A 17,672-nucleotide genomic window follows, 5' to 3' on the forward strand; every position below is an offset into this window, starting at 1 on the left:
GAAAGGTTACATTATTTTAGTAAAGGTCATTGTAATATTTGAAAGCCTTTAAAAGAAAAAAATAGTAAGTTGGAATTTGTTGAACTATTGAGCAGGGCAATATATATTCTGACTTAAAGCCAGCTAAAGAGATGTCATTGTGATTGTACAAAAGTATATTTTAAAACCATACAGTATTCTAGGGAATGATAAAATTTACTGGGCTAAGAGAACCAACTGAACAGAAATAGAATTTGGTATTAGCCCCCTGTTTTAATTAACTAATAATCAATCTTATATAAGAAAGGACTCCAGATTTTATATGTGCTTAAACTCCTTTCTTGAATTCCAAACATTCCTTGTATATACCAAATAAGTGACACAGTTTAATTAACACTACTTTGGAAATGTAATTAGATTTTCTTATTCCAATGTTATTTCCTTCTTTATTCTCTTCTGAAACATTCTTACGAACAGAAAGAAACATCAGGAATAAATACTTAAAATAGATGAATGGCTTTTTGAACTTCTGTCTTGTCACATCAGTACACAATGCCTTAACTATTATAGTGAGAGCTGAATTTCCTACATTTAGAGTTTAACCCAATTTCAACTATTGTTTTCATATAAAATTTTTTCCAAAAGAAAAATAAAAGGTAAACCAATATGGTCTTCATATTCCAAAGAAGGTCTGGGGATATTTGGGACATTTGGGATTTTGGGGGAAGAATTTTGTGCTCATCATATTCATCTTTCTGTCCTATACTGTCACTAGAGGATTGTGCCTTACCAGTCACCACTGAAAGAATCAAAAACAACAATAAAGTAATAGTTCCCAACTAACATTTTCTTTTCTTATTTTTTAGGACCAGTATTATTTTATTTCATGACTAGTAAATGAAAATGATATAGTCATATAGAAGAATGGGCATCAAAAATATTTGTTCCATGTGTTAAATATAATAGGCATCCACATCATGTACCACCACAAGAATGGGTTCCTAATTAAAATAAGTTTATTCCACATATGTATAATATGTCAAAATATATTCCACTGTCATATGTATCTGAAAAGAACAAACACAAAAGAAAAACAATATAATAGGCATGCCATTGTTTATAAAAAATGTAACCAATAATTTTTCTAAAGTGTTCATTTTAGAAAAATCTCTAAATTACTTGTTGAAACCATTTTATCTTTTGGTGTTTCTCATTTCTTTTTTATAGTTTTTTTTTTAATTAGTTATACATGGCAGTAGAATTTATTCATGTGAACAAGTCAAAGCACACACTTGCAAGGCTGAAAAAGAGCATATGAAAAATAACCTGCAATCTAGCATGAAGACAAAGGTTAACAGACTTGGAAAGGTCATTAGTGAGGAAAAACTGAATGAATGAAAATGCCCTTGGGAGAGTTAGGATTCTGGCAGTGAGGTAGCTACGGACAAGCAATGAGTTGAGAAAACAGGAGAAATTTGTTTTGTTTGGGGGCATTTATTGTATTTTATTGGTCGTTTTTCACATTTTGTGGAAGGACACATAAATGTTTGGCTTGGATTTTTTGTTTACTCACTTCTAGATGTTTTGGGTTCGGGAGCAAAGTATGGCATATATTTAGTATATTATTGTAATCTTTGTATGTATTCAACTATCCTACTTTTTTCCATCTTTAACCATCTTCTCCGGTGTTATGTTCAAACAAGAACATTTTTTTTTCAAATATCATGATTTAACTTTGGAAAGTTTATCTAAACATCTGATAGTAACTGGAAGAGACATAGCTTTCCTGTCCAGGATAACTTCCAAATTTTACTTGAACTTGTTACTCTTTCTCCTTTCTTGTCACCACAGCTGCTTGCCTTGATTCTGAGACGACTTATTTATTGATTTATTTATGCATGTAGTCCTGGGCACTCTACCAAATGAGCTATATCCCCAGCTAGCCCTGGGTATTGAACCTAGGGCCTTACAGTGCCACTCTCATGGCTCAGTGTTGTAGTGCTTGCCTCCTATGCACACAGGCACTGGGTTCAAACCCCAGTTCTGGAAAAAATAAATAAATAAATAAATAAATAAACATTTGACAAATGTATGCAGTTACTATTCAGCAACCCAATCAAAATACAAAACATTTTCATCACTCCCAAAATATTCTTTCCTGATGTTTTACAGTAAATCTCTTTTCCTCACTCCTAACCCAGGTCAACAACTTGGTAAGGAGTAGTACCCATTTTATATGTGCTTGTGATTAATATGCTAATATTAAGGAGTTTGGGTTTAAGTGTTTGAGGGTAATTAGTCAGCAGTTTTAATGTATTAGATATTGTTATTAAGATAATGCTAGCATCCTATGAATCTAGAAATGTTTCTTTCCTTATTTTTCTTCCAGATTTTCTTTTGTAACTTTTTTTTTTCTGTAGATTGGAAGATATTGATTTGCCTTCCCAGCAAGATTCACTAGGAAATTTTTAGCTGCTCTATCCATGAAAAACTGTCAAGTTGAGTGATTTTCCTGCTGACAGTGAATTTGTTCTTTGTTACGTTCATCATGGAGCTTTTATTCTACACTGCTTCTGTAAAGTGCTCCGTGATCAAGTGCCCATCTTTTTTGTCTACATGCATCAAAAACACTGGCCTCAGTTATGGATATCTGTCTCCAAAACTTGTAGTGACAAATATAATGATTAAGTGGAATAAATTTCTTAGATATTTGTAAATATTATCTGTTATTTTCTGTGATATTGTTTTGTCCTTCAGCATAATGAAAAAGAATGGATTGATAAATAATGTGCCTATTGCAAAAATTTTTTCACGGCTTTTCTATATCATTAATGTTTTACCACTATAGAGTAATGCAATATCTTAAATATTCAAATTTACTTATTACCAGTTCAAAGACTTGCAACTGTGTGGTAAAATATTATTCCCACATATTCATTCCACCTCCTAGGGGTGAGCACTCATTCCTTTTCCATGAACTTCTATAAGTTTTAGTGAGGTGATTTTTATTCTGGGCCATGTACTATCTTAACATGTACAACAATTTTTACAAGAAAATTGGTTTTTCATAGAACAGCATGAAGCAAAAATAAATATAGAGAACATTTAAAAATATGTTGTAACTGCCATAAATCTTCACTTTCAGAAAGGCAGAAATCTACTTCAATTTTCAAGCTATGTTTTAAACAACTAACAATGATTATTGACATTTTCAGATGGTAACCAAGAATCTATCATTTTGACTAGAAGCAGAAACAAACTTGGCAAGCACAAAACCTATTACTGCACCTTTAATAATTCAGATATTCATTTCCATACACTTCAGTTCTTTCCATGATTCTAATACCCCAAAGAATTATCTACAGTGCCTTATATTTCATCAAAATAGCAGGTATGCTTAGTAAAAATCAAAGATAAATGGCATGGCCCGTTTTTGTTCAACAAAGACAATTTACTTTTGTAAGTTATACTTGAGATTTACTGTCCAGTAAGTTAACTACATTTTTGGTAAGTTAACTACATTTACTACAGTTTAGTACTGACAAATTAGCAGCCTTTATTGCTACTAATCACAATCTACCAAGGTACAAGTAGTAGTCATTTTCCCATGTTTTGTTTTGTGGCCAGGATAACATGACTTTTGGCACCCTGTGAACTTTTGTAAATAGTCTAGTATATTTGAAATAACAATTATATGAAGATATTATCAACTTGTACATTCATTTATATTTAGTAAATGACAGGCAAAGTCAACCTAACAAAAAAATAAAAACATATCATGTTTACCCTTTATGGATTATGATATACAATACATAGTTTGGTTTAAAAACTTCAGTAGAATTGAGATAATTCCATATTTTGCTTTAATTGTATAAATAATGTAGATGTAATTTTCCATTTGAACTGCCTATAATTACTCAACAAATATATGTTTCCTAGCCACTAAAATCCCAGAACTTTTGAAGCAGTTTCTCTGTGTGGATGTTTAAATAATATGATTCATCTTTCAACAATATAACCTGCTTGAATCACTGCAGTTCTTGAAAAATGGACATCAGAAAATGGACATACTTTATAAAATATACATTTTGTCATGTTTCATCTTCTTTGTAGAGAATTTGGCACTGGGAGAGGTCGGTCTATAACAACGTAGATAGTGACAGAGTAATACAGTGTAGTTTTTTTCAGGTTTCTTGACTTCAAGTCTAATATTTGTACCATTATAGTTCAATTGGGGAAGAAAAGAAGTCATAAAAAACACTTCCATCTGGCATTTGCCAAATGGAAACAGAGTGAAAATTTCACTTCGTGACACAAATCCAGTTTAGAAGCCCATGCTCTGACATCAAATGAGTTGCTTAATAATTTACTGTGTGTAAATAAACCTTGGATACATTTAAATTCTCATTCTTTATTAACTTATTTATACAAATTACTCCTAACATGTCTTGAAAGTTCTATAGTGTGTAGTAAAGGGATTTTAAAATTATGTGACAAGAAAAACCACACTTGGTAGAAATGATTCTTAGGTCACTCACTTTATGTCTGTTATTTTTTGCAAATAATAGACTTTATAAACTAAGTGTCCATTTGTTTGGATTATTCAAAATTTTTTTCAAGGATCATTTAAGATAAAAATCCTTACAAAGTCTCATCAAGGCTCATTTTATTTTCTAAAATTTGAATTGAACTCAAATACAACACCATGGTGATATAAATTTATCCATGGGATTATGGTTTATTGTAAAATCACATATCAATGGTCTAGGATGGACTTGAGTATATCTGAGCAAGTTCTCTGCATTTGTGCAAAAAAAAAAAAAAATGTTGATTCTCCAATGGCATCACTCACTCTCATATGTCCTTCTACCATTAAACCCTGTCCTTCCTTTTCAGGTTCTTCCTTCTCTGCCTTTACCACAGTATAAATTCTGAATGGTTTCAGAAATTGTGGATGAACAAACACAGACTCTGGGTAATAATTACTGTCTTTTTTGTTGTTGTTTTAATGCAGGCACTGAGATGAAATGCTAACAGGGCACATTTCTTGAGGAATCTGGGTTAGGGCAATGTTGGTTACTGATCCATTACAGGTTTGTAAAGCTCTTTTCCCAAGTGCATGGACATCACAATTTAGGGGATTCCACATCATTCTGAGATTTCACCTGGAAACCCAGAGTCTTGACTAAGGTTCATCCAACTTGGTTGAATCCAAACTCTAATTTTCAATCCAAAATGGTTCTAAAACTATATACTCAGCTCATTAGCCTTCCAGCTCCTCTGGTCTGCTGGATTTACTGGAATTTATTGCCCTCCCATGTACAAGTTAGAAACTAGTCAATGGTGTGAAGAAGAATTGGTGTTGTGATCATTTCGCTTCAATTTTCTCTTCTCTAAATAAACACATTTGCTACCAAGAAGAAGGAAAAATAGAATGGAAGAGAATTTCTCCACCTATTTTCTTTAAATCTACCAATTGGATAAACCATCCTAGGTTAGAGAGATAAAAAGAGAAGAGAGAAGTCAGTCATGATACATTAATTGAATTCCCTCCAAAGGGAAGAGTAATCAGGAAATGAAAATGAGTGTTCCTTCCATCAGAGCTTGTAATTATGACACAAGAGTGAGTAATGAAGTATATGCAGGGTAAGTTTTGTTTCATTGTAAACTGCATTCTTTTTTCAGAGAGCTGTCAGGTGTTCATCAACCCTTTACTACAAAAAAAAAAAATTTCTAAATTACAAAATTAAGCCTTTTTTAGCAAAATTTTTACCTTGGAAAATAAAGAAATTTTTAAAACTTTATTCATGCTTTAAAGAATGTTTGCAGCATAAACATGAAGTGTGTTTTTGACAAGATTGGGGAAATAATAGAACATCTTATTTTATTCAATCCATGATGCACTTTGAATAGATAGCTAAAATGAAGGAAAAAAGAAATGTTTGCCAAATGCATATGCTTTGGGAACACTAAATTGTCATCATTTTCCTTCAGTAATTTGATACTGTGAAGAATGTTTATCAGAAATGATATAAGAATTAATATGTGTATGATAATTATAAGTGCATTACATTTTTACCAAGAAAGTAGAAAGACAATTTCCATTGTCAAAATACATATATGAAACTAAAAGTGATTTTGAGAAAATAAGGAAAATTTTCTTAGAACTGTTTAAAATTGGTTTGTTTGTTCATTCAATCAATGTTTACTTTGTAACAGACACTAAGATAGGTACATTAGTTATGATCTGTGACCAAATTATTTTTCTTATACAATTATAAAATATTATATTTAAATCATTTAGAAAATTCTAAAATACAATTATATAGAATTTGTAATCAAGATAATAAAAAGTGAATTAAATAAATATTAATATTTATTTTACAGAAATAGAAACAATTAGAAACAAAAATGGTATCAAGATAATAGGTTAAGATAATATAAAGGTTAAATACTCCACTTAAAAACTAACTGCTGGACTTTCAATGTCATTCTGAAAGCTCATGTCATTTCATCTGTCTGTATTTCTAGGAATATATGAATCTTGACACCAAAGGCATACTGAAACCTAAATGCAGACATTTTACACAGATTAGATATGGATGTTGCTGTGATTTGAATGATGCTCCTCCAAATTTCATCTTGAAACTTAATTCCTGACATAATAATATTCAAAGTAGAGCATTTGGGAGGTTGTTAGGTTAATGAGGGCTCTTCCCTCATGAAAGATTAGATTTTTAATCAAATGGTCTTCACATAGCATTTGATTTTTTGTTTCACTTTTGCCCTTCCACCTCCTGCCCTGTGAAGACACAGTGATCCTCCTGCAGAGGGCTCAGCAACAAGGTGCCATCATGGAAGCAGAGACCATGCACTCACCAGATATCAAAACCTTGATCTTCAGAACTGTGAGGAATAAATTTGTGGTATTTTTTATAGAAGCAGAAAATAAACTAAGACAGATATAAAAGGATATCAAAGAGATTATCAACCGAAAACAGTTATTGAGATGCCATTTTAAAAAGTACTATCAGTATTCTTGTCCTATCATAGTAATAAGCACAAAATATTTTCTTCCAAGGTGTTTTAGTTTAAGGGTGTTATATTGTACCCATATTTTATTCCATAGTGGAGAGAGTCATTTGACTCAAGTCATTAGTTCAAATGCCTCCTGCATTTCTATGGTGTCTTTTAATGGAAAGAATAAAGTACTTCAGTGAGAGATAAGTGCCATTAGTAAGTAAAATATAGAAAACATTTTACAGAATTAATAGAAGGAAACAAATTTTGGCCTAACTTAATTGATAAAGATTTGTTCCTATTATGTATTGTTTGATGCAGATATTGACAAATTCCAGACTCAGATATTGATAAATTCCAGACTCAGAAACTAAGTATGATATAGGTATTATTATTAAAATGTCCTATGATTTAAGAATGAAAGCTTGGAGCAATCAATGATAAGACACAGGCAAGAGGATTACGAGAACCAAAAAGATATATCAAAAGAAATTTTGAGATCAGGGAAACTATAGATTTAGGTGGTTGAGTAGTGTCATGTGTTTTACCTTTGAGATTTCAGTTTTATTTAATCAATTGTTCAATAAGTATTTATGAATGTTCACTATGTTCAAAATTAAAACCAAACCAAATGCTATGAGATAGGGGTTCAATGGGGGGAGGGTAAATTCTTGGGCCTTCATTTATAATTTATTGCTGAAAGTCATCTTCTTCTCCCCTACTCTTGCAATGTATGGAATGAACCTTTTCTTACTCTTCTATCCTTAATTAAATCAACCATAAACATCAGGTGTAGGACCATGCCTAGAAATTAAAAAAAAAAAGTCTCTTGACAGAAAATAAGTTTCTTAAAGAAATTCTAAAAATACAGGACTTCTCCACTCCTAGCCATGTAATAAAAAGCTGGACAATTTTTTTTGTTGGTGGATCATTTTGACCATCTCTAAGCTATGGCTATCCCCTTCACCTGGAGAAGTACCCTCACAAGCCCCCATTCTGCCTCTTTTCTTGTGTGGATTAAAGCTTTGCCTGTATACTTGACTTGGTGTTTGTTTTTATTGACACCTAGTCAATAGTCCCCACCACTGGCATCACTACCATTAAGAAAATGGTCAAAATGATCCACCAACAAAAAAATCGTCCAGCTTTTTATTACATAGCCAAGAGTGGAGAAGTCCTGTATTTTTAGAATTGAATACAGATGATTCTTGATTTGCCTTAGGATTTATCCTGATAAAGGCATTTCAGTTTGAAAATATATGTTGAAGATGGATTAAATACACCTAAACTTTCACACCATCAAAAAGTTCAAAAATTAGGTAAGTTGAACCATCATAAGTTTTGGGTCTGTCTGTACAATATACATTTAAGAGCTTTTAAATAAATCAGATAATTACTCAAACACATAGTAACAAACTATGATTATAATATAAAACAAAGTGCCCTTGCTAGGTAGTAGTTAGCAATGAGCAGTGAAATGTAAACCAATAACAGAGCAGGGACACAGAGTTTCTTTGAAATCACCTTTAGTGAACAATCGAGTAACTTGTTGAACAACAATAGGTGTACTAACTCTGAAAATAAACAGGTGGAAACAAAGGGAGCCAATTAAGAAATGTGACAAGAAAGAAAGATCAATGAGGCTAACTCTTGACAAGGTCTACTGAGGTCATTGTAAAGTTAGGATTTATGGCCATGGGTTTCTCAGTGTATTTCAGAAGGGAAATTTCATTAATAGCACAGGCATGCTAAGATGAATGTTGCCTGGTCACTGACCCAAGCACTTGCTTTGACATAATATTGACTTCAGCATGAACCCTCCTGGAATAGGACGGTCAACAAGACAGTTCCATAGAGGACCAACTAGGGTCAAATACTCCTCTGCCCCATGTGAAGGAGGAGATAAACACCTGATTGGTAAAGACTGTGAAAGATGGATCCCAGTTCTTCCTGTAAGTGAAAAAACAGTAATAAATTTGGAAGCAGCATTGTTTCCTTGTTATCCTCTGCTCAAAGATGACCTACTCTCTTTTTTGAGAGTAACCTCTGTTTGACTCTTATATTGCTTTCACTTATAATGAAGTTTTCCTGCTTGGTTTCATATCTAACTTTAAATTTTCTTTCATTGGAACGCAGAACTGAAGTTTGTAGCTTCAGCTCCCCACTCTCCTGTGATACCATGTAGTATGAAAGAAAAGGACCGAAGATAACTTCTTTGGTGGGCTCTCAGAATATGCCCTTGAGTGGAAATGATGAAGTAAAGGTAAATATTATTGAGTGAGAGGGTACAAGGGGCATACATTGAAACTTGGGAAACAGTAGATGTCAGTTCATGACTATCTTGATAGCCATGGACATCGTTGGATTTTTCCCAAAATATTAGAATCCATCTAGAGACTTTGAGCAGGAAAATTGAATGTTCCAGTAATAGCTTCACTGTTACTTCTAGTTGCAGTATGAATTTAATGGGAGCCACAGTGAAGGAAGGGAAGAGCCTCCTCAGGACAGCACAATTTACCCATATCTGAGATGATGGCTGCTTTTACTATTTACTAGCAGTATTGTCAGAGAGAAGTGGGTGAAATCAGGAGATAATTTCTGATGGGATCTCAGCTGGGTTAGTTCTAGAAGAGAGAAAATCATGAAGATGACTTTTGACTTTCTAGCTGGAGCAGGCACATGTTCTTTTTTTTGCCAATTATGGTAGTTGAGAAAAAAAGAAGGAAAGGCAGCTTGCAGCAGGGGAAGTTGAAGATTAATCACTGTTATTTCTCACTATTATTGAGACTTTCATTTTAGTTTTTTTGTTTTTTTTAAGTTGTTATATCTCCTTAATGTGAAATAGTTTGTCATTCTTTGCCTTTAATGACCTTGACATTTTTTTAAAATTTTTTATTGTTGGTTGTTCAAAACATTACATAGTTCTTGATATATCATATTTCACACTTTGATTCAAGTGGGTTATGAACTCCCATTTTTACCCCATATACAGATTGCAGAATCACATCAGTTACACATCTTTGCCATACTAGTGTCTGTTGTATTCTGCTGCCTTTCCTATCCTCTACTATCCCCCCTCCCCTCCCCTCCCCTCCCCTCTTCTCTCTCTACCCCCTCTACTGTCATTCATTTCTCCCCCTTGTATTATTTTCCCCTTTCCCCTCACTTCCTCTTGTGTGTAATTTTGTATAACCCTGAGGGTCTCCTTCCATTTCCATGCAATTTCCCTTCTCTCTCCCTTTCCCTCCCACCTCTCATCCCAGTTTAATGTTAATCTTCTTCTCATGCTCTTTGTCCCTACTCTGTTCTTAGTTACTCTCCTTATATCAAAGAAGACATTTGGCATTTGTTTTTTAGGGATTGGCCAGCTTCACTTAGCATAATCTGCTCTAATGCCATCCATTTCCCTGCAAATTCATTTTAGAATACAAGAAAATAAGATATAAATATTTAGGAGGTTGCAAGGTACAAGGACTTGGCACTCAAAGGGAGATCAGATGTGCGATGTTTGAAGTTTAGGGGTTGAAGATGTGTAGTAAGGGACTCAGAATTGAACAGGAAAGACCTGCAAGCTTGTAAGGAAGAGACAGAAAGATTTAAGGAAGAGAAAGGATCTAAGAATCTGAATGCAAATCTGAATGAAAACCAGGGAGGGGTGATTTCATAGAATGAGACATTATTTCTTCTTATCACATATTTTCTTAAAGTCTCAGCAGCTTTTGAAACAGCTACCTACTCTTTCCTGGAGAGGAGAGAAAGGCTTGATAAAGGTAGGAGAAGAAGAGATTAAACCTACAATTGGAGGGGCTGGTCTCTAGAAGAATGAAGCACTAACTCACAGATAATAGGGAAAATGAATGGGCAAAGTAAAACGAATGGTTGCTAACATATGCAGGACTGTAGACTTGATGGAAAAACAAATCACGGAATGACATCTGTCTTGCCTGCCAGGCGTCCTTCCTGATTATTTTGGCAATAGCACTTTGAGGAGTGCCACCACTGGGAGTTTAAATGAGCTGCTTGCACTCTCTCTGACATCAAGGGAATGTGACCACATTTTTTATGGTAACCAAATTATCATACACCCATGGCCATATTCATGATGCACACCTATACATGCAAATGATTTGTTACTGGTTTTCAAGAAAAAAATGTGTGATTTACTCAGCAAAATTAGCAGCAAACTATGGTCAAACTTCCTATTCCGAAACTCAATTACTATTTCTCCTTTTCTGTTAACTTACATTCTATTTCAGTTTCTGCTCTTTCTTGCTACCATAGTCCAAAATCTGGACAGAACATCCTTTGCTCTCAGGACTCTCTGATCTTTCCCCCAGAGTCAAAGGTTCACTGAGTGACAATCTCACTTAGCCCCTTAGTCTATGAAGTCCCAGAAGGCAGCACCCTCAAGAATCCAACAATAAATTAATCCACAGGAAAGCAATAACAGGCCTGTCTGTCAGAGTTTTTCCTATGTTAACTGCAGTCTTAAAAGTTCTTAATTGGGTTCTGAGATTCAAGGTCTCTGACTGTTCATTGCTAGACAAACTTATTAAAACCTTTATCTGTTATAATTAATACCAGATCACACTGTCTTCTACTCACTACTTGATGTAAATAAGCACAGTGAGTTGAATTCAATATTATCAATGTATACAAAAAAAATTGTTAAATATGCCTTTTTCCACAAATCCATCTTTTAACATTCACAACAATGTATGGAAAAGGTCTTACTATCATTCCCTTTTACAGATTAGCAAATGAGGTGTTAAAAATTAGGTAACTTGCCCTGTCATGTACCTATTAAGTCAGTCGATTAATTTTGAAATTATTCAAGTCCTGATATGGTAAATTGAATAGTGTTCAAAAAAAAAAAAAAAAAGAGTGGTTATAAGTTCAATTCACCCCAGGACAATAACCAGATACATTGGTATATGTTCAGATATTCAAGTATCAGTTTTAAGTACTTGTACATTGAAGATAAAATGATATAGCAGCTAAATTTAGTGAAGCATGGATTTTAACCATAAAACAATCCTTTAGCAGGTACAATTGAAAAAAGAAAAAGAAAAAAAAAACTGCTTCTCCAATTATTGACAGCCACCAGGAGGGTGCTTACATTTGAATTACAGCATGTCAGTTTTATTTTCTAAGTTGCAGGAAAAGTGCAGATTTTAATTAAGTTTAAAGTGTCCACCAGGAACAATAATATTATATGAGACATGGCCAATTGCATGTTAAGAAACATGGCATTTAGCCACTGTAGCCATTTTTATAGCTACTAGAGAAAAAAAAGAGTGAAAAGCAATATGATCTAATGTATCTCTCATTCAGCAATGAATTATTGTCATTTTTGCATATGTATTTAAATTATAATGGAGAGAGTAGGCTGTATACAGATTACAAGCATGATTAGATTAAGTAAATAATAGTATTATATAAGTAATAATGAGGATTATTGATTATTATTTTACTTAAAGCAAATATGAAAACATATTTGTTAGCACAAATTTTGCATAGTTCTCTTTAATGTGTGTGTTCTGAGTTCTATTCATATATTAAGGTAATAAGTATTGAAAATTAGGTATGTGCTGGGATTTAGGATACCAGAGTTGAAGAATGTAGGATCTCCTGACTTCAGATGGAGGAATAAAATATTTTCTTTTTCTAAGTAAACTCTGAAGGACATTACAAACACGATTTAGAATACAACAACTAGGCCAGTTGAGACAGGGACCCTTAATTATCATTTACTGGTTTTCCCCTCTAGTCATTTATTCTTTCAGCTATTTGTTTATTGATTCCACCAAGAAATAATTACAGTAACAAATAGGAACCAGGTACTTTCTTTTCCCTGAATTATGTTAGTTTTCTTAAGGGAAATCAGACATGTAACACAAAAATTTAAATCTAGGGAGATAATTTTAACTTTGCCTTTTAAAATCAAAGGAGATATAAGAGGCAACACTTGATCCAAGTATTAAATGAGTAGGAGTACAACACTCAGCAGAGAATTTCAGGAAGTCTCCCACATGGTTCAATTTACTTCAGCAGATATCAATTGAATGACTTCATTGCATAAATATTTTGGGGATATTATTATCAGGGAATACAAAGAAACAAACAGTATTTACGTTTTAGAAATGCGGTCTATAACATTAATCAAGCAAGTAAACAAGTAAGTGAAAATCCTGTGAAATATTAAAAAAGGAAGAATTAATTATTCAAGTGGCTGGACTAACAGAAGGTGATGATGAATATGGGTTTCCCTTGCAGTGGGGGGAGGACATCCAAGAAGGAAAGTCACCCAGACTGGAAATATAGGGTAGTGTGAGATGACAAAGTATTCTAACCTGCTGGAGGACCATGTTCAAGGGAAAGAGCAAAAGACAAGAGTGTAATAGAATCTTGAATAACTTACTAAGAAGCCCTGAATCATTGGCCAGATTATCAGGAGCCTCTAAATTGAATATACTCTGCAAGGAACTGGGCATAAGATAATGCATAGCAATGCCTGAAGAAAAATGTTTGTCTTCTGATCATATTTGTTTCATCTTATTTTCTTCTTTTGGGTATATTTTATAATTTCTGAAACATGATAAGTCACGTATATAATTTATAAAGAAAAGAATACAAATACCTTGAAGGGAATTGAAGCTGATGGTTGTAGATGATGGGGGTTCATAAAAAGAGAGAAAGTGATAAAGACAAACATTTGCTTTGGAAGAAAACACATAGTTAAGACAGCCATAGGGAGGCTAGTTAGTAAACTGGTAGACTCAGAAGAACTAGTAGGGGTGTGAACTAATTTGTATTTATTAGAATTGGAGATAGATTTTAAAGCATTATATTCAAGAAATGATCAAGGATGCAAGTAACAGTCTTGATTGACTAGATAACCAGCTCATTCTCTGGCCACTTGTCAGGCCCTGGACGCTCTGGGCCACAAAGAGTGCTGCATTCAATCCTCTTAGTGATGAGCAGGTTACGATTTTTCATATAAAAATTAGGTTTAAAGAAGTTAAAAATTTCATCAAAAGGTACATAGCTGGAAAGAGGCAATTCTTGACTTAAAACAAGGTTAATAAGACACTAGAGCTATAAGTTAATAAAACTCCAGAGTCAAGCAGTTAATCACTTGCCTCTGAAGGCAGAAAAGTCAGGAAGGAAAAGGAAAGCAGGAAATTGATGCAGAAGACAGGGGTTAGTATGAGAAAGTAAATTTTTCTAAGGATTTTCATCTATATCTTGAATGGTGTTGAGAAGTCATGAAATACATTGTCCAGGAGATAAATATTTAAACTCATCACCTAGTGATTCCAAACATAGACCAGAAAAGTTCAAAGTTCTACAAGTTAAGGGTACATTACTAAGAATTATGATTCTTATACTTATTTGTATCACGTAGAACCATGAAACAGTCACAAACTTAGATTTGATAATGAAGCAGCAGTTGAAAAATATGTATTTTGAAACACAATGCCAAAAAAAATAGACAACAAAAGTCCAATTATATAATAATTTCCAGTTTGGGAAGAACTTTAATATTTGATTTTAAGTATGATTTAATGAAAATATATCACAGTTTGCTAAATTAGTTCAATGTCATTTTCAAGAAAAAAAATGCTACAACTTTCAACAAAACTAAACAGAATAATGGAATTATTTCTATTTACTTATAACTCAAGGTTTTTTTCTTTAGTATTATCGAAAAATTAGAGAGATTCCGAAGTTAAAAAGACCACCCTAACAAACTTGGCAATCATCTTTTTCTTTGCTTAAGAAGGTATAATTTTCAAGTTGGGTGAAACTCTTGGGATGCTACCAGTGGCATTTTGATAGAAGAGGGAGTTAATGCTATTGAGGGACCTCAAAATCACCTTCCTCCTGATTATCTTGGGGTTTTAGAGCTCTTGGATATTTCTATGTTTCTTAAAGGGGATGACTGCTGGTGGTCAGAGATATGCAGATGTGGCAATCCTGAAGGACTCAAATGACACTCAAGGGAAGCAAACAAGATAGTTTTCTTTAAAAATGGTTTGTGGTTTTTTAAGAGATTTTAGGAAACATTCCACAGTATTGATTGAGGTAAAGGAATAGATATGCAAAATACCAGATACCATGAAAAAGGAAGTTAAAAAAATAAACCTATTTAATATTAGAGACAATTAGCAATTACAGCAAATTCTGACAAATAATGCAACCACAAATGCACACATACACAGAGTCACACACAAACTGCCCGCATGGTGTGCACATTACTGTTCAGTTATTCTAGAGCTAAAAGTAGAGAGAATTTAAGGAATCCTGTTTCACCCAATGATATGTTTATCCCAGAGGATGGAGATTATAGAGGATAAGAAAGCTCGTTATAGTTCTTATTTCACAGATATGAAAGACAAAATTGAATTTCTTTAAGCACAATGTGGGCATATTGTAACATAATAGTGATAATATTCTTACCTACATTTCTTATTTGTGGTTAGTTAATGCTCGTTAGTTAAAATCATACACTCTAAAATGCTTTCTTCCCTTTGAAGCAACAGATTTCATTTATTCCTGGCAAATCATCAATTTGTATCCCTCTTGAAACCCATTCTTAATATTTTACTTGATTAAATATTAAGTAATTTGAAAATTGTGCTAAACTCACCAATAGTGACACCTATTGGTGGGATGTAATTATAAAACGGATATTTTTTAACCTACAAATAAAAATAGTTAACTTTATTCATAAATTAGAATTATTGTTAAAATTTTGATGTTTATTGTGTCATCATAAGGGTTGGAATATTGTTAATTCTCAGAATAAATATGCCGAAATGATCCAATTCTATTAATTTCGATATAGTTTTAAGCTTTAGTTGTATCACCATAGCTAATGTTTCTTTTCTATCTCATGGGAGGACGTTATTTGTAGGATTCATATCAGCTGTGTTTTGGCAGATTCCGCACCTCTTCCCCAGTTTTTCCTGGGGATGAGTGATTTCTAAATGCAATTAGATTATTGCCCTATTTACTCATTCATTGTAAATGAATGGAAAGAAATGTTTCCTAGTGAGAAAATGCCTACAAATAAGAAACTCTTCATTTACTTCCAATATCAAAGATAAATAGGTATATGATATTGGTTGTGTTAAACTTTAAAACACAAACTACTGTAAAACATACTGTATAGATTACTTAAATTGCTATAATGTGCCACAATCAAGCTCGAACTTCAAAATGTAACTATGGTATATATAGTAGATTTTTGACATACACATATTGTTATTTATGTTTTGCTTTGTTTTAGGAGCCTCTGGTGAGAACTTAATGAAACAAATATGTGCAGTTATATTAATTGCTTTAATTAGTTCCTCACCTGCATTTTTAATTACATTTGCAAGGAAAAACAACACAGAGTCAGATACAGTCGCACAAACTTTGTAAATATATCTTTTACTACTCATTTATTAGCTGAAATAGATTTAAGCATCTTTATCAAAGAGAAATTAAAAGACACTTCCTAGGGCCAATAACAGAATAGTGAAGAAGTGATGAATTAAGCAAGATCAGGAAAAGATTTTCTATGAGATTGGTGGTCACAATATTGTACATGCCTGCATCCCAGACACTACACTCATTTCTTCCCTGGTTCATTCAGTCTTGCTTCAAAATGTTATTTGCTTAGTGAGGGTATCTCAAAAAACTGGCCATTGTATCTGGTAAGAATGCATTCCTCTATATAACTGCTTTCTCACATGTAATTTTTCAGAATATATTTTGCAGTATATCCAGTCAGATGCTATGCAATAGTTTTTCAAAATATAGGTTAGTACTTAATTTTAATATTTAGGCAGAAAAATATTCTGATTGGAATAGTTGAGTAGAAATATACCATAATAATTTGGGGGAGTTCTCAGGATCTTTATTGAAGGAGCAGTGACATTACTATTAAGTACAGAATCAACACCATCAGATAGGGATTTACACATAAAACATTTTTTCCCAGAGCAATTTTGGATACTTTAACAACAACAACACATAAATTGTGCACAGCATACTTCTGGTTTAAATTTTTGATTTTTCCCCTCAGAACAGCTTCTAATAGGGCCTAATATGATGTCTCTCATCCTAGGCTACCATTTCTAGTCCAGTTTGATCTGAACTGGTAAGACCCTGACAATCAAGATAATCCTTGATAATTTTTGAGAAAATATTACATATTTTTTACATGTTAAGGGTGACTGCAGAGGATTTTTTTCATCCTGCTTCTATGGAGGCTTTGCCTTTTTCAAACAACCTGCCTTACTGTTGAACATTATCAATTCAAGTTTCTTTGGATAAAAGACACAGAAAATGCCTTTTCCTAACTTAAAGCTAACAAATTTTTCCCAAAGTCAAAAGAAAAATATGAAAGATATTCTATCGCTATTATTTCTGAATTGGTTGGGAGAAAAATCAGATCCCAAATAAACCACAACACACACACATACACACACACACACCAAAAATATTTTTTTTTCTGAAATTATATGCTACCCTGCCTATAAGTAGAAATCTTATCCCTACTATATTCTAACCATATACAGATTGTTTCTAGGGTATTGTTGATAGTGTTGATACTCCTGAGAGCTGAATAACTATGTTCAGCAGCCTTAGAAGTGAGAATAACAAGAATAATTTCCCAT

This window comes from Marmota flaviventris, chromosome 10 (genome assembly GCF_047511675.1).
Source record: "Marmota flaviventris isolate mMarFla1 chromosome 10, mMarFla1.hap1, whole genome shotgun sequence".
Lineage (NCBI taxonomy): Eukaryota > Metazoa > Chordata > Mammalia > Rodentia > Sciuridae > Marmota > Marmota flaviventris.